General features: G+C 34.9%; 1 protein-coding gene across 5 annotated transcripts in view; it reads left to right on the top strand.

Moving 5' to 3' along the window:
- The first annotated feature begins 9077 nt into the window (after positions 1-9077).
- The window catches only part of LOC138698282 (cytochrome P450 4C1-like), an 82634-nt gene continuing 71563 nt past the window's right edge, over positions 9078-20148 (top strand). For 3 of the 5 annotated variants that reach the window (XM_069824070.1, XM_069824069.1, XM_069824073.1), the window contains exon 1: positions 9078-9181. The gene's annotated coding sequence lies outside the window, so the exon portion shown is untranslated. The remainder of the gene's footprint in view (positions 9182-20148) is intronic. The other 2 variants (XM_069824072.1, XM_069824071.1) reach the window with 2 other exon arrangements.

Raw genomic sequence — 20148 nt, 5'->3', positions numbered from 1 at the left:
TCGATATTGATCAAGTCTCGAAGTCAAGCAGCCTTCAATCGTCACTGTTGTTTATACCTGACTGAACTTTTATCTACTTTGGCAACTGTTATATATGTATAAACAATTAAGTAACCTACTTGAAACATCTCTAACTCTGATTGCCCAGGGACATCATTTTATTTTTACTTCAATTTTCATTGTACCTGAGTTTTTTAATATACTTCCCTCCCACCCCTTCTACTAATGAAGTTCAACCGTTCTCCACACAGATCCAAGACCGCATATACAGTCCTAGTAGTCTTACGGTCATAGTAAATAGAATGTTCCAAAAATATGTTCGCGTTTTCCAGTGACGAGAGAGGTTTCAATAATGAATCATTTTCGCACAGGTACTGTCGTCCATTTGCCTACGTCATAGCCCAGTTTCCCACACCAACTTTTATTCGCCAGCTAGTGGCTGGGCTGTCTTAGCTCTTTTCTGAGAACATTAATTTCTGTTAGGAATTGGACGTATACGTAATATTATACAACTGTTTAAAGCAACTTAAATAAAAGGGCCTCGTTAAGTAATTAACTGTCACGTGATTTCCCCCTTTCTATGACCCTACAACATAACCACTTGGACGGACAGTAGATAGTATGTCTGAGTAATTTTATCTGTGCGGGTCAGGCAGAAGTGAAGATTGAATTTACAGTACGTAAGGTACTCTTTTATAGACTAGGTACAGAATTATTTCAACATAAGTTACTAGTACGAAGGACGAAACTGGTAATTGGAATTAGGTACAGTAGTCTAAAGTGCGATAATATGCACATTAGAACTGAAGCCTGTATCGAAATGAACTGCCATCATTTTAAAAATATGTGTTTAAATATCCATATTATGATTATTTTTCAATTTAACTTCACTCTCTATATTGTACGCTAATGTGCTGTAGACAGTATAATATACACTGCATAATGAATACGTCCACATGGACAGCTCAGTTCGTGAGTAAAAACACTCACTGTTAATACTGTATTGTATTTTGATTAAACAAAAACCTAATGAAAATGATCAAACTCAAAAGCGCAATATTTCCTAGTTTATGTAAATGGATGAACTACTTTTCTTCCCTCCTATACTTAGTAAAGTGATTTGTTTGTATATTACGCCAGTATCATCGAACTCCAGTCGAGGAAGGGGGTAGCAAACGGCGTTGATCCAGAGGTATAGGCAAGTTAATATTAAAAATGTTAGTAAAAATAAAATGATGTCCCTGTATAATAATCCGTTCCCCAGTCACTTGGCCCTTATTAAAAGACTAGGAATTTTCTTTCCATATGTTTAAAATCAAGTGTGCAATCTCAAGTAAAAAGATATTAATGTCATGTTTTATGTTTTTTAGAAATACACATTTACTTGAGATTTTTTTTTTATTTATATAACCATAGGTAATATCATATAATAGAACCAGAACATTTTGATAACTGAGATACTGTTTTGTTTTGTCTTTTTGTCTCATTTAAACATTTATGTTATTTATTTCCATTATGTATGTTATTCAAAGTTACGAAATCTTTCCACGCCGGCTAAATGCTATTTCGAGAATGATGAGCGACACTCGAAGCGCAGCGGGAATGACGAGCCGGGACTCGAAAGACAAATGCAACGAACACAGCGAGCGAGAGCGGCAGTTAGTTTTTTCCAGTAGTTGTATAGTACAGGGTGGTTATAATTAAAACGACGGTGTTCAGCTTGGCACAGAACGGAGTCTAAGGATCGTAGGAGTGTAAAATCTCGTATAAATGCTAATTAACCAATTCGCTCGCAAATTATGCCAAAAAATAATTAGTTCCAAGTCTCGCCACCAGGTGTAAATATGGCTCTGTAAGCATTCAAGACGTGCAATTGTCTGTAACTCTGACGTCAGTATGTTCTCCCGTTGCATTGCATTGTGTCAGTTCCCTGTTGCTTGGTGACGCGTGTTGATACCGTTAGTGAAGTGAATGTTCGTTGAAAATTTAGAAGGTTGAACGTTTCCTTGTTAAATGCAATGTCTACTGGGAAGAGAGACGACTGGGGGGGGGCTCATCTTGCTGACCACACGATACCTCCAATCTGGTTGGATGATCGTCCACCTCTACTTCGGCATTTGGACGTGAGGCCAGCAGCCGGCTGGTCGGTCTTGGCCCCTCGTGGGCTGTAGCGACACGGATTATTATTATTATTATTATTATTATTATTATTATTATTATTATTATTATTATTATTATTATTATTATTATAATTGAGAAGTGAACCCGTGCACTGCAAGTGAAGTTGTTTTACCAGAATGACAGCAATAGCAACGCTCGAATGCGGAAATATCTCTGAAGAAACAGTTAAAAAGAGGTCGCATGTCAACTAATGGGCTGAAGAAAATAATGGAAAAATTCATTATTTATTCATTATTCATTGTAATCTGAATAGTGTCATAATTATAGAAACATTTGTTGTTTCACAGATATTATAACCTAACACAAAATAGTACAATCTAACGCACTTAATACCTACAAAAATGTTGTATGTACGTAAAAATTATTTTAAATTTGGTTATTTAATGACGCTGTAGCAACTACAATGTTATTTAGCGTCGATGGGATTGGTGACAGTGAGATGATATTTGGCGAGATGAGGCCGAGGATTCGCCATAGATTACCTGACATTTGCCTTATGGTTGGGGAAAATCTCGAAAAAAAAAAACCAACCAGGTAATCAACCCAAGCGGGAATCGAACCCGCGCCCGAGCGTAACTCCGGATCGGCAGGCAAGCGCCTTAACCGACCGAGCTACGCAGGTGGCTGTATGTATGTATGTATGTATGTATGTATGTATGTATGTATGTATGTATCGATCCGTTTTTTTACATGAACTTGTACGTCATGATAATTGATCCATAAAATTAATTTTAGGCATGTTCATATAATGAAAGCATACTGTAGGTATGTCTGTAATTTGTAATAACGATTGTATGGGCAGTTTGTTGTTTTTAGTAGGGGATTAACACTGAAAGAAGCCATCGATATTATGCAAACAGACGACACTCCAAATAATGAGGAAAATATATTTATTGAACGTCCTGTTGTGCAGATAGATTCTGATGAAGATTCAGATGACGAGGACGGCAGTATTCTTGTCGAAAATCTAACTGGGTGCCAAATATAACAAGTTTGTTAACATTAACGCCTGGCGTGATCATATGAACACAGCCCCTAGTGACCAAACGGCGTAACATACGAACGAAATATTTTGTGAATATCGTTGCCAGAGAGCTATAAACTTAATTCTTACGGTGGAAAGATATTCGGTAATTTTTTTATTTCGGCGTTAAAGAGTTAGGCCTAATATTTATTTTATTGCATTAGACTACTTCATTTCTTCTAATCTTTATTTATTTTCTTCTGTTTTTATTACCTCCCTACTATTTGTTTCTTTGTTTGCCAACATTTCAAACTGCAAAATTTTTACGGTACTACGACTAAACAACAACAATTTTATGCGAAGATTATTATTATTTTTTGGGCCTACAGAATTAATTGTTACCATAACAGATGTATTCTGTAGGAACAAAAACAAAGTCTTTGCGTAGATTCTGCGAGCAACAGAGCATATAAATGTACAGATTACTGTGCATATTAATGTGGAATCACGGCCATCAAGGCACTCATCTGAGTGCGCTCTTTGTATAATGGCAGTTGACTTAATATAAAATGTCAACATACATTCCCAACTTGGAGTCAGGCCACAAAGGGAAAAACACTGGAGGAAGGGGGTTCGATCCGGTGCTGTGGATTTAAGTTCGGCGTAGCTCTATGGTGCCACCGCTTGGTACGTAGAACCAAAGACCCGGGTTCGATCTCCGGCGCCGGAGCTAATTTTTCTCCTCTAATATTAACAAAAACTTTGTTTTATACTGTACAGTGTGGGCACGAAGTCCCGTTACCTCCTACAAATACCTCAAACATACACACTATTTGTGTAATTCTGGTCATAATGTAGAAATACATCCACCGTACTTTATACTGACTGTGTGTTCTAACCTGATGACGCATTATTTTGTGTCAAGCGAATGATTGGGACATACTAATCCTTAAACACTTAGAACACACAGTTAGTGTAAAGTGGATATATGTCTGCATTATGAACGGAATTACATAAATAGTGGGTGTGTTTGAGGTAAGTTATTTAGCCTATAGTGACAAATAGGACTTGGTGACCACTCTGTACATAGCGGAGATATTTTACTGTATTTCAATGTCCGTGTCTAGGTTGGTGGCTGTCAGCTGGTGGCTGAGTATTACTGAAATGGACTTATAAGTCACAGAGCCAGGGTTCAAATCCCTGTTGATGCAGGCAATACGGGTTTTCTCCGGGCACTCAAGTTCCCTTGTGATATCCCAACAATTGTCTATTATCGTCATTAATTTCGAGTGGGTAATATGACTTATTCTATAAAAAATTCAAAGGACTAGGATCATTTCTAGCTAAGTGGAAAATTCATAATAATACAATTGAAGTCACTCAGAATTTTCTATAACTTGTTAACCATTATGTAATGAGAAGAAGAAACCTCATTCCGTGAATGGACTCAGCTTTTTCCGATCTTGCTTTCATAAACCAAAAATATTACTTTCCTGATGGATGGAAAATTAGATCATATTTATGACAAATAGAATTAAAGAAATAGTGCTACTTTCCTCATAAAAGCAAAATTCGGTCTTTCCTCTCTATACCGAGCTGCGAATTACTGAATTAGTACTCTAGATGGACTATTATCCAGAGAATGGTGTGATTTTTTGAAGATGGTTGGTAATGTATCTGCAGTGCGCGTCGTAGCGGGCAAGACCATGGACAATAACCGTTGTCACTGCGACAAAGAAGTCAATCAATAAAAAATATAGATGGAGCCAGATTAAATTACAATGACAAGTAGAGCAATCACCTCTTGACACCTGGTTAATTATACGATCAAAGTACCCATTAGAACCAGGTACACACATTTCATTCTATTAGCCCTGCGAACTAGCAGTTCATTTAGCCTATTTACCATGTTAAGAATTTACGTTTTATTTGAAACTAACCACACCCGTGCGGTACGCTGCATTTGTTATAAATAAATATCAATGACTTTAATCAATTATATTTTCAAATAAGTTACAGCTTTGTTATTAAATTGTATAGTGAATAATTAATTTATTATTAACAGTAATCTTACTAGAGGTTTTGATTTATCTAGAGAAAAACGAAACTCGAGTGGGATTTAATTGAGTATTACACGATTAGAACAAAATATATTAAGATTAGAAGAAATAAAGAACTCTAATTCAATGAAATATTAATTGACTTACTAAAATTCTATTTCACTAACGTTAGCTTCACCAAAGCTTTTGAACGGATCCGCCATTTTCAGTTGCCTATCTGTGCGGTAAACAAATGACGATCGAAAAGCATGTGTTATTTTTTAGTCAAATGTCCGAAGACAGGTTTGAACCTTATAAGTGACACCAATAAGGCATTACTCATGAGGCAACTAAGCCAGGAGATATGAGTGGGACACAATACATTAATCAGATTTCACAAACAATTGTTCTTCCTCCGACACATAACGTCAAGTGAGATGTACTGCCCGATAATTGATGTACAAGTACATATCTGCCACAATCCCAATCAGAAAATAGTAACTGTTACAATTTTTTGTATAGTTTTAAATATCATATTTCCCACTGTATAATCATTACAAATTCTAGTTTGAGACCGTAACAGCCCACTCGGCCAATACTTGTTAGGAAGACGATGAAAAAGTTACCTTACCAAAAAGAAAAGAAATAAATAATAAATAAAATCCGGTAAAAGGTGCTTAGGAAATTATTTGGGGCTAAGAGGGATGAAGTTACAGGAGAATGGAGAAAGTTACACAAAATAGAACTGCACGCATTGTATTCTTCACCTGACATAAGTAGGAACATTAAATCCAGAGATGAGCAAGGCTGTAGCACGTATGGGTGAATCCAGAAATGCATATAGAGTGTTAGTTGGGAGGACGGAGGGGAAAAGACCATTTGGGGAGGCCGAGAAGATAATATTAAAATGGATCTGAGCGAAGTGGGATATGATGGTAGAGACTGGATTAATCTTGCTCAGGATAGGCACCGATGGCGGGCTTATGCGAGGGCGGAAAAGAAACCTCCGGGTTCTTTAAAAGCCAGTAAGTAAGTAATCCGGTAAGATACTGAAGTATCGGTAATTTTACATTTGTAATAAGTAGGGACCGGATTTTTATGTAATTACATATTAAATTCCTTTCAACCTAACCGTATATAAATAACAAATCTTTGCGAATCTTGTAATTATCACTAATATATTAAAATTTGATAATACATATTTTTACATATTTACCCCCACATTACATATTATGTCTTGGTATTAAATAAATCTACATATTTAGAGGTTTTATTCAATTTTACTTCTCTAAAAAAGGGGGAAAAAAACGTATGCTGGGGAAGTTTATAATTTGAAATATACACAGATTTAAAAAGCCTTTTTTACCTACCCAAGAAAGGATATTTTTCGGGACGAAACATAACGTCATTAATTTCAGAAAGTGGTAGAGGCACTCATCGCATACTACACACTGTAAATATGAGTGAACAAAAGGCAATCTTTCTCATACAACTACCTTGTATTGCAAAAATCACTCAGAAGGTAGCGTTGCTTTCATGCGGTGGAGTGGGACGAGGGTGACATGATTTATCTCGAACTATAATTGTTCTGCACACGTCTTAACAAGCCGTTGCCATGCACTTTGCAACCTTACCCATCCTTTTCCTAATCCTTCCAGGGAAAACCCGTGTCAAGTCTGACATGAGCCGCAATAAAGTAGCCAACTTTTGAATAGAAGCTGGAGTGAAGGAACAAACTGGAAAGGTGTTGAAAGAATAAAATAAATAGCTTTTCAGATTATTGCATGACCTCTCTACTTTAAATAAAATTATGGAATTCGATGGACAAAGCTTTTACTACAGATGGAAACATGGTAATGTGTCAAGTGTGCGGTAAAAATTTGGGTGCTTTGAGAAATCACAACTGGAGAGTGTTACTTATCCTATACCTGCCAGGTATTGATATTAAATATTTTCATGATTTTACATATTTGGTATATATTCAGCTTATTTTTCTTACATAAATATGTACATATTTCACACCTTGATATTACATAAAAATCCGGTCCCTTTTAATAAGGTATGTATTCTATATTTCTTATGCAGGAAGAACGGGAAAAATATTTAAGAAATATGTTTAAAAAGACGACCAAAATGCACAATGGTCTATCATGTGATATAAGATGAAGTGCAGCAGTGTGTTAAGTCGGAACAGCACTAAAGGCCTAGTGCTAAACGAACAAAAGAATATATAATGGTAATCAATTATCATGATAATGATTATGAGCATTGGTGATGATTGTATTGCATTGTATTGTATTTATTAACATTCCATGGTATTCATACATTGCTTTACAGCTAGAATATGGAACAAGTCAAAAAACTTAACACTATTATAAAGTCTTCATTCATAGTCACAGTCTAGATGAAATAAATAAATATATATATATATATATATATATATATATATATATACGAGATTTACAATATAGTCTACTAGTACAACACATAGTTTTAGTATCAATTTCATGAAGTGTTATTGAATGTCATGAATTCACTTACAGAATAGAAGGCGTGAGAAATTAGGTACTTCTTTAATTTGGCCCTAAATAATCTTATGTTTTCAGTTTCATTTTTTATATCGATAGGGAGGCTATTAAAAATTTTTACTGCCATATAACGCACTCTTGTTTGATAGCAGGATAGACTTGCCGATGGAGTATGAAAGTCATTTTTTTTGGCATGTATTTATGCTATGAACTGTTGAATTAGTTACAAAGTTTTCACGAGTACATACGAGGAAGATTATTAATGAAAAGATATACTGACAAGCCATGGGCATTATTTGTAGTTTTTTTTTAAATAGTCGTACACGTTTCCCTAGATTTGCACCTACTAATATTCTAATTACTCTTTTTTGCAATAAAAATATATTGTTACTATCTGTGGAATTTCCCCAGAATATTATTCCAAAACTCATTACCGAGTGGAAGTATGCAAAGCACATTGTTTTTAAGGTATTGCTATTTACTATCTTTTGCATAGATCTAATAGAAAAACAAGTTGAATTTAGTTTGGGGGTAATTTCTTTAATATGAATTTTCCAATTTAACACATCGATTTTTAAGCCAAGAAATTTGGTTGTTGTTGTTTCTAATAGGGATCTATTATTAATTATTGCGCTAGAAATTTTCGAGGTTGAATTTGGACAGGATTTATATTGAATTATGTTGGTTTTGTTACAATTTAGTACCAATTTATTGACTGAGAACCAGTCACATATTTTGAAGAGAATTTCCTCTGTTGAAGATTGGAATGTGTTGCAGTTATTGGCTTTAATTACTATACTTGTGTCATCTCCAAATAATATGGGATGACCTACATCTTTTATTAGGGGGTCAAGATCATTTATAAACACTAGAAAAAGTAGGGGACCTAATATTGATCCTTGAGGAATTCTGTTATTAATAGTTCCCCATGTCGATGCAGATTTCATAGTTGTATTGATTTCAACTTTTTTTCCTATCTATGAGAAATGAGTGAAATCATTGGTGTGCAACACCTTCCATAATAATCTAATTTATCTAGCAGCATTTTATTATTTATACAGTCAAACGCTTTGGATAAATCACAGAAAATCCCTCCAACTTGTAATTTTTATTAACTGCCTCCAGAATTTTGTCAGTTAAACTAAATGTTGCATTTTCTATGCCTTTATTTTTCTTAAATCCAATGATGATATTCGATACCGGTAGATAACATCTACTTATATATTTAATAATTTTGCTTCATACTTTCGTTTGATACACTGCAACGAATAACTATTAAAGTACTTCATAAAGTTAAACGATTAAAAAAAAGCAGTCTAGACGACGGCCTTCAGTCTTCTATTGATGCAACGCGTGATCTTGTCCTCAAGTGCAGTTGCAAAGTGCAAGAGAGAGGCTGAACGGGAGGTAATCTATCCACAGCTCCCCAAGAGATAGCAAGCTAAACACTCGAGCGAAATACAGACACTGTAAGTAACGCTGGATTGTATTATATTATATTATATTATATTATATTATATTATATTATATTATATTATATTATATTATATTATATTACATGGCATTGTGTATATTGTTTTAACACGTAGGAAATCGGGCATTTCTTCCTAACATTAATACTCGCGTGGGTTGTTGCTAGACCCCAATTATTAATCAATGTTTTGGACTTAATATGCAGGGCCCGATTTAGGCAGGAGCCTGTGGTGACTATGCTCAGTGCCTCAACATTCTGGGGGCCTCAAAATACAAGAATAAGCTTTTTTTAATAATTTATAAAAATTGAAACAGATAACAAATTCTGCCAACTGAAAATCAGAATTTAGGAAATAAGTAATTATTAACAGATAATTACAAAAAGTAATTGGACTATTATGTTAGAAATAGCGTCAATACTTCATTGTTTTAAGATCAGAGTGATATAAAGTTGCACTTTTTGAATTAGATTCCTTTCAGTTATAAGCCCTTTTCTCTGCCATAATTTTTGTAAAAATATAGGCTATATATTTCTTTTTCCTTCCTTTCCCCTTTTTGTTCTCTTTATCAGCCAATGAATTTATTATCATAGCCTTTTTATCGTAAATTTTATTTAATTCTCGTATTTCTTTTTTTAATTATTATTTTATTACATTCCATTTTGATATATTCTTCCTTACGTTTTTCCATATTAACCATTTGTGCTAAATGAGTTGCTTTCACTACATTCCAATGTATTTTACTTTCTTTTTTTTTCTATTGTGGTATTATTTTCATGTTTTTTAGTGTCGATTTTATTATTATTATTATTATTATTATTATTATTATTATTATTATTATCATTATTATTATTATTTGTTTTTTGTAATATGTTATGTTAAACGTTAACTGCTTGTATACTTTGTGACCTGGTAGAGTGTAAGAGAAGGCCCTATGGCCTTAACTCTGCCAGTACAAATAAGGAATTATTATTATTATTATTATTAAAAAAAAAGTTCACGGCCATCCAGAAAGTCTCTTTACAACGCATTTTTTATTTCCAACGAAGTCATTGACAAGGTACATTTTATTTTGAGATAAATTTTACAAAGGAAACGTGAACAACTGCAATAATGCTCAGTTCAGCTTTTCATTTTTTTTCAACCATAAGGCCACGTATAGAGAAACTCTACGCAACCCAAAAAGCGCAGACTTCACATTAGTTTAAATAGGCGATTTTTCGAAAACGATAATAAAAAATTTTTATCAGATATTCAGGATAGACAGGTTGGGATTTTTGACACACACATTTTTTCTAATGCCACTCAAGCTTGTTCTTTTAGAATTTTCGATTGAACGTTAACATCAATCAACCTGTCTACAACACTGGATGTCAGACACTACATAGAAGTTGTTATCAGTGATGTTTTTCTGGTGGAACGCGCTGAATCGGCGTTCCGGCACCTTTTTGTTGCATTTTTCATCATGGAACGGAAATATGTGTGAATAACTATGTTTTTAATATAATTTTTTTTTAATTCCGCTTCGATCTTGAAAGTTTTAATTAGACGCAAAGGTGGTTAAAAACGACAAAATTCTCGTGCAGTGAACAGTAATCATCTCCCCGTCCGCTATAAAATCTGCAGTGCTTGGGAAAAGTGACATAAGTCAGTTTACACAAACCATTTTTGATAATTTATTGACGACTTACACTGGTTTATGTCGATTTGATTTTTTCCTATATGAATTATTGTAATGGGAGAAAGCGAGCAGATGTTCCGTAAGTTGTCAATAAATTATCAAAAAAGGTTTGTGGAAACTGACTTATGTCACTTTTCCCAAGCACTGCAGAAATATTCTACACAGAGTTCTACCGCCTTTTGCTTCAGAAGAAATGTACTGGTTATTATATTATTATTATTATTATATTTATTATTATTATTATTATTAAAATCAAATAAGTGTGTCGCGATATCGTAGACATTCAATAAAGTGTGTCGTCAGTTAAAAAAGGTTGGGAACCACTGCCTTATAGGATCACTTTATTTTTAATCCTTCTCCTGAAAATCGTGAATTTATAAAAAAAAATCTCGGAGAAATAAATACATGGTGAAAGGAGACAGGTGATAGAATGATTCTTATTAAATCTTACTGTACAGAAATAATGTGAAGTAACCTGAAAACTGGCTTATTTATTCCCATAAAATGGCTTCTTGAGCGTATGCTATTACATTTGCAAACCATTCAGAATAATGGTGTAGTGTTAAAATAAAATTGACTTTTCAAATTGAAATCATGCTATTATCAGATTAAATAAGCATAAAGTTTCTTTTTCTAATACGCAGTCTGTCTCTGGATCAGAAAAAAAAATAGTTGTGTTGGCTGTGCTATGATTTCAGACTATGATAACAAATGTAAATATTGGAGGAACGTTTTAATAAGTGTTGTGGCTGTGATAAAGGAGTAACAGTAGCGTTACTTCAGTCTATCAAGACCATTAGTTATATTTAAAATTAAATTAAATTAAAATTAAATTATGGTTTATTTAACAGCGCCCGCAAGTGCCGAGGTTATATCAGCGTCGCCGATGTGCCTTAATTTTGTCCCGCAGGAATTCTTTTACATGTCAGTAGATTTACTTAAATGCTATCGACCTGAGCCGGAATCGAACTCGCAACCTCGAGCACAAAAAAGGCCAGCGCTATACCGATTATGCTACCCAGGCCGACAGTTATATTTAAACAAAATAATGTAGGCATAGTCGTCACATGTGAAAAGAAAGAGCCTCATGAAGAAAATTATGCTCCGGGTCTCCGAATCTGTAAACCAGGCCCTGCTGTTATGTAATATTAATAACAAAAATTAATCTTCGTCCGTTAAATTTACTACAAAGCGAATAATTAAAATTTGTTTGAAGAAATGTTTTGATTATCCAACTAAGTTAATTTATTCCGAATTTAATGTATTTAATATTGTACAAATTTATAAATATAGCCTACATTGTTAAAAAGTTTTCATAAAATTCGTAATAAGTTTATATCACAGGCACATAATCATGATACAAGACGAAATAATAATTCAACATCTGTAGAATCTAAATGTTTCACATCTGCTGGTCTAAAGAATAGCATTAATTTTGGCCCTCGGTTGTATAATTCTTTAGCTAAATTACACCCAGAACTTCTAACATGTAACCCAACCAACATATAACAAGAAAATTAGAAACGTGTTAATATCTTCAACAGTCTGCCTGTCCTACGTGGAGTGAGTGCATGTGCACGGATGCATTAGTGAAATGACCCTGATAAATATGACGTAACATGACGCATGAAAGAGATAAAACTGGCTACTTTTGTCTCCAGTCGAAGCTTGATATTCTTGAAAGGTATTGAAGGTCACGGAATTTTAAACGAAAAAATTTCCGGCGTATAGTGTTCTAAATACAGGAGGGTAATGAATATACCTCGCGCAAGTTCTTAAGGGTTAAATTTTTTATTTTGTTAGGGTCTTTTGCGACGTTTTATCAACATCTTATGTTATTTAGCGTCTGAATGAGATGAAGGTGATAATGCGAGTGAAATGAGTTCGGGGTCCAACACCGAAAGTTACCCAGCATTTGTTAATATTGAGTTGAGGGAAAACCCCGGAATAAACCTCAACCAGGTAGCTTGCCCCGACCGGGAATTCTGGGCCACCTGGTTTCGCGGCTAGATGCGCTAACCGTTACTCCACAGGTGTGGACTTAAAGGTTAAATCGAAAATGTTCGACTAACATCCATTTTCGTATATAGAGACTTGACATAAACGACACGAGATACGTGTTACGTTGTTATACGTGATAGAACGTGATATCAATAATAATGTATTGTCATCTATACTAATAATAAATCTGTAGCCGAAATTTTTCTGGTTATTTTCGATTTTCCAAAAATAATTGGTCCTAACCTATATAATTAACCACCCTGAAACCGAAAATCGCTTTTTTGAAATTTTTGTTTCTATGTCTGTCTGTCTGTATGTATGTTTGTTACCTTTTCACGCGATAATGGCTGAACGGATTTCGATGAAAATTGGAATATAAATTAAGATCGTTGTAACTTAGATTTTAGGCTATAAGGCATTCAAAATACATTATTTAAAAGGGGGGTTATAAGGGGGCCTGAATTAAATAAATCGAAATATCTCGCTTATTGATTTTTGTGAAAAATGTTACATAACAAACGTTTCTTTAAAACTAATTTGCGATAAGTTTTATTCCTTGAAAAAATTTTATAGGACTGATATTTAATGAGATAAATGAGTTTTAAAATTAAAATAACTGCCATATAAGGCCGTGTAATGAATTTTAAAAAAATGACTTCGTCTATAAGGGGCCTTGGACAGCAACAATCGAGAGCTATGAAAGATAGCCTACAGAGAATGTTTCTGTGTTTGTATGAAGTAATATCGGAAGCTAAATTAACCGATTTCTATAATTAATCATAATTTCACCATTGGAAAGTGTAGTTTCTCTAGATGGATATAATGCTAAATGTTATTACAGTAACTTCTGATATAATATAATATAATATATAATATAATATAATATAATATAACATAATATAATATGTTTATTATATAATATAATTTAAGTTATTTGAAGGGTTCAGAACCATAGTGGCCAAGCGCCATTTACTGAATACATAGAAAACAAGGGTTAAAATTAAGTTATTACCATAATTCAATGGAAACCTATAACAAGTAAAATAAAATATACACATTAAATCTAAATGATGTAAATCTTCATTAAGCTATGGTTGCATGTAATAAAAATTAAGAAAAAGGTTAAAGGAATTGTCATTGCACCAAATGAATGTCTCTGGACCAAAAATCGCATTTCAATTATTTGGGTGCAATTTAAATTAAATAACATATTAAACGATTTATCCTTCTATCAAACACGAATGTTCCTTGGATCAAATGTCCTATTTTAATTATGTAATTACTTTATATTTATTTCTAACGGGTGCAGCGGAGCGCACGGGTACGGCTAGTATACAATATAAATGAGATGTAAGATGTTACACATTCTGTATAAGCTACCGGCGTTGCTCAGTCGATTAAGGCGTTTGCCTGCCAATCCGGGTTTGCGCTCGGCGCGGGTTCGTTCCCACTTGGACTGATTGGGCTGATTATCTGGTTGGGTTTTTCCGGCGTTTTCCCCAACCGAAATGCGAATATCAGGTTATCTATGGCGAATCCTCAGCCTCATCTCGCCAAATACCATCTCGCTATCGCAAATCCCATAGACACTAAATAACTCCGCAGTTGATACAGCGTCGTTAACTAACCATGTAAAAATAATAATAGTAGTAATAGTAGTACTAATATAATAGTCGTAGCAGTAGTAAATACACGAGTATCAATATACATAGCTTGCAATATTGGTGGTAGTAGTTACTTACTTACAAATGTCTTTTAAGCAACCTGCAGGTTCATTGCCGTCCTCAAATAAACTCCCCCATCGGTTCCTATCCTGTGCAAGATTAATCCAGTCTCTATCATCATATCCCACCTCCTTCAAATCCATTTTCATATTATCCTCCAATCTACGTCTTGGCCTCCCAAAAGGTCTTTTTCCCTCCGGTCTCCCAACTAACACTCTATATGCATTTCTGGATTCGCCCATACGTGCTACATGCCCTGACATCTCAAACGTCTGGATTTAATGTTCCTAATTATGTCAGGTGAAGAATACAAAGCGTGCAGTTCTCCGTTGTGTAACTTTCGCCATTCTTCTGTAACTTCATTCCTCTTAGGCCCAAATATATTCCTAAGAACATTCCTGGAACACTTTCATCTCTGTTACTCTCTCAAAGTGAGAGTCCAAGTTTCACAGCCATACAGAACAACCGATAATATAACTGTTTTATAAATTCTGACTTTCAGATTTTTTGACACCAGACTAGGTGACCAAAGCTTCTCAACCGAATAATAACAGGCTTACTCATATTTATTCTGCGTTTAATTTCCTCCCGATTACCATTTATATTTTTTACTCTTTCTCCAAGGTAATTGAATTTTTCCACTTCTTCGAAATAAATCTCCAATCTTTATATTTCCATTTCGTACAATATTCTGGTCACGAGATATAACGATTTAGGGCCATATTCATAGTCATTCTTAGCACGGGCTTCCGGTGGATGATCAGCGATATGATATGATATGATGTGATGTGATATGATATGATATGATATGATATGATATGATATGATATGATATGATATGATATGATATGATATGATATGATATGATATGATATGATATGATATATGATATGATATGATATGATATGATATGATATGATATGATATGATATATGATATGATATATGATATGATATATCATATGATATGATATATGATATGATGTGATATGATATATGATATGAATCCTGTACAATTAATCAGTCGATAGCCGGGGTAGTTTAGCACGCTCGTAGCGCGGGTAGTGAAATATCTATGCATAGCACCCATAGTTTTTATTTTCGGGATTAACTTCTATATCTATCGCTTTACTCGCTTCAAGTAAAATTTATTTGTTTTCCCTAATCATTTGTGGATTTTCTCCTAACATATTCAAGTCATCCGCATAGACAAGAAGCTGATGTAACGCGTTCAATTCCAAACTCTATCTGTTATCCTGAACTTTCCTAATGGCATATTCTACAGCGAAGTTAAAATGTAAAGGTGATACTGCATCTCCTTGCTTTAGTCTGCAGTGAACTGGAAAAGCATTAGACAGAAACTGGCAATACGGACTCTGTTGTAAGTTTCACCCTAGATCATATATGTAACAGATATGTCGGGCTTATAGGCTTTGAGGTTAACAACTTTTGTCAGGTTTACTACGCTGCCATCTAGTTGTTACATAAGGAGTCACGTCATAATTCCCATTTGAATTGCATTCGCGACTGTGCTGCCATCTCGTATTCGTTTACGGCGGACGGGTGGCGATCCTGGCGGTTGTTCTCTTCAAAGTGCTGCCGATTTTAACGTAGCGAGGAGTTATCGGTTACATATATGATCTAGGGTTTCACTAAGACACATTTTATTTAATCGAACTAGTTTCTTGGAAATACCAAATTCAATAAGAATATTATACAAAACTTCTCGCTTAACCGAGTCATACGTCTTTTTGAATTCTATGAATAACTGATGTAATGAACTCTTATAGGCTACTCCAATTTTTTTCTCTCCAATATCTGTCGAATACAAAAATCTGATCAATAGTCGATCTATTACGCCTAAAACCGCACTGATGATCCCCAATAATTTCATCTATGTACGGAGTTAATCTTCTCAAAAGAATACTACATTTTTACCATATTTTGAAACAAACTCAATTGTTGACAGGGATTTAATTTCATCCTAGGCATTTTGCATTGTTTAGTACGTACCATCCAACACACTATTGCTCTTGACTTCACTGTACCGACTCCTGTATACAGCACGAGGAACAGCTTCACCTAGGCACTGCGTATGCACATAATGTCAGCATTGAACTATATCACCAACCACTTCTACTTTTAATTTATTGCTGGATTGTCCTAACTCTAGTGACATTATCATGCGCATTACCTATAATGATTTTCAATACCAGCAGATTACACATATTCAGACTTGGATTTATTATACAGTGGGTCGTAGCTCGGCTGAACCACTAAAACATTCAAATTTGAAAATTGTACTTTCAATAGTGGCTCCTTTTAAAATTATTTATGTTTAGTTTTTATTTCATCACCCTTAATTAAATGTTTTCTTGTTTATTTCATCATCCCTAAATAAAACTTTTCTAACACTTGTTTACATTCTATTCAATTAGAATCAGAGTCTGGCTGGGTAGAAGGGAAGGCCTAGTGGCCTTAGCTCTGCCAGATTAAATAAATAAATAAATTATTATTATTATTATTATTATTATTATTATTATTATTATTATTATTATGTTATAACGGTCTGGCTGAGCTACGAACGCACTGTATTTGCAGCATGCTCTCGTCGAATGCAATGCACAGTATATGACAATTAAAATATAAATATTCAAAGCTCCGAAAAAAAAACAGTCTGGGCGACCTTCAGTCTACAGCAGGGTTGGGCAGAATTATGCACTATGTGCTTGCACGGTGTACTACGAGAGAAGTGTGCTTATAGAGTGCACGAAAACCGGTTTATTCAAGTTGCGGTACGTACTGTATGTTTCAAAAGAAAATGTTATTTTACCAAAATAAATTAGAACACAAAGTAATGAAACACTTCCTTAAACACAAAACAGAACATGTCTGTTGCACATTAATTCATATTATTCAATTTCTCAAGATTTGGAGAAACTGTATTAGCACAAGCTATGCGAAGAACTGGCGTTAAAAGCCCATCATTTCTTGTTTGAGATGTTTTTATTTTCTTAATAGAAAATAACTGTTCACATCTATAAGTGGAACCACATAAACACAAAACTTTCTCACACAGCTTATGCAGATTGGGAAAGCGTCCTCTTGGGAATCAGTCATAAAACTGCATAAGACTCGACCTTGAATCATATTTCGCTCGCATTTCTCGATCACATCGCAGGTCAATCAATTCACACTATAATGAAAGGGAGGACGTTATCAATAATCAGTTGGAATCAGAACATGTAGCAAAAATAAGCAAATCCAATTCCAGCCAATCTAAATCGTGGAACCTTGATGTAAATTGCTCTAATAGACCGGATAGAATACATGCGTACATTTCCAAATTTTCATTGTTCAAAATTCTATGCGCTTAGATAAGGATGGGAAATGATATATTTCGCTCTTTTACATTTGACGTATCCATAACAGCAATTTCTCCTTAAAAGCTGCAATTCTAACTGCAAATTGTGTATTAAGGATTTCTTTTCCCTGAAGTCCTAAATTTAGCTCATTTAAAAGCTGTGTATGTCTGCTACAGCTGCTGGCACACTACAGCGAGCTGCAGCGCTCGCACTTGGAATTCCCCGTGCACACGGAGGGCAAATGCACTCAAACGCCCATCACAGGTCTACAGAATAGAACGCAGCAAACAGAAGTTTAATTTCTGGATTCATAGTGCAAGAGACAAGACAGACCAAGCCACCTGTGTAGCTCAGTCGCTAAGGCGCTTGCCTGTCGATCCGGAGCTGCGCTCGGGCGCGGGTTCGATTCCCGCTTGGGCTGATTACTTGGTTGGGTTTTGTCCGAAGTTCTCCCCAACCGTAAGGAAAATGTCAGGTAATCTATGGCGAATCCTCAGCTCATCTCCCCAAATATCATCTCGTCGCTCTCACCAATTCCATCGACGCTAAATAACCTCGTAGTTGATACAGGGTCGTTAAACAACCAAGTAAAAAAAGGCAGATTGAAAGGCTAGCCACAACTGGACGTGAGATAAGGAAGCTGACACACTTGAATCGGGAAAAAGCATCGGTACATTGCACAGTGGATCAAATTACGAATCTGGTTGTACAAAAGTAGTTTTTTCATCAACAAAAAATCATTATTTATTTCGTGTATATTACTCACAAGTAACTATTCCTCAATTCCCTACATTAGAAACGCATCTCAGCACAGCACAGCTGTCAATATGGGTTAATTCCTCACGCGTTGTTTACATCGGTTATCATGCGGTTAAAGCTATTTGAAGAAATGGACATAAAGATTCTGGAAAAAGAAACGCTTACTAACTTACTTACTTACTTACTTACTTTTAAGGAACCCGGAGGTTCATTGCCGCCCTCACATAAGCCCGTCATAGGTCCCTATACTGAGAAAGATTAATCCAGTCTCTATACAGTGGCGGCTGCTTGACTGAGGCAACTGAGGCCCGGCCTCAGTCACTTGGCTTAACTGAAATCAAATTTGTGTTTTTATATAATGTATTGGTTATTTGAATGAATCATATATCGCTGTAGAAGCATTTGAAAACTTCGTGATGTATATAGACCTGTTTTGCAGTAAAATTTGCTCCTGAGGCCAGGATCGCTCGTTCCCAGTCTGGCTTGTGATGTATATAGACCTGTTTTGCAGAAAAATTTGTTCCTGAGGCCAGAATCGTTCGTGCCAGGTTTGGTTTCTGAATATACTGTATTTTCGTGAGCTTTGAGCTTACACTTAAAACGTCGTAGCTGAGGCACAATTCGTCTGGCCTCGTGGCCTAGTCAGGTTTCACTCCTCCCATCCATGGGCCGGCCTCAAGGGTAGAGTGGGGTGGGAATAGCAATAACAAAAATTCCAGCTCTTTGGCAGGCAGAGGCCCACATTATTCTCTCCCCTTATGTCTTAGTTTCTGACTTAAGCGAGGGTGTTGTACTATTGTACTTAATAGTGCAGTAGTGAATCTGGGCCAATGTTGTTATATATTTCGAGAAAATATAAACAGAAATAAATGCGAGGAATAATGCTAGTATGGTTTATTCATTGTTAGAGTGTCCTTTTCGAGCAGAAATAATATTGAAAGAAAGAAAGTTTTAAATAAAGAGATAGTCTACCGAGATACCTACGACATCGCTGACAATTTTTCTGACAGATAATCTTAAAACGCGAATTTCTATTGCATCCTGGATGAACAACATAAACGGTTAAGTGGTAATGTCGTGCAAAATAAACTTCTCTGTTGGCCTTGTTTGTTGCTGTCAAGAGAAAAAAATAAAAAGAAAAGAAAGAAAGGGAAATTTCAACACATAATATGGGTTGCTTCATCACACTGAAACAATCACTGAAACTCACAGCATAACAGCTTATTTGGAGAGTGAAATTATTATTTTTCATTAAAAGCTAGGCTAATAATAATAATAATAATAATAATAATAATAATAATAATAATAATAATAATACAGCAATAATGATATTAATAATATAATAATAACGTAATAATTAATATCATAAATAAACTTTTCCTATAGGAGGCACTTAAACTAGTTGCATCTGGCCTCAACGAGGATCACCGGCCGC

This window comes from Periplaneta americana, chromosome 4 (genome assembly GCF_040183065.1).
Source record: "Periplaneta americana isolate PAMFEO1 chromosome 4, P.americana_PAMFEO1_priV1, whole genome shotgun sequence".
Lineage (NCBI taxonomy): Eukaryota > Metazoa > Arthropoda > Insecta > Blattodea > Blattidae > Periplaneta > Periplaneta americana.
Note: the sequence above shows the minus strand (reverse complement) of the source record. Positions and strands in the feature narration are given on the sequence as shown.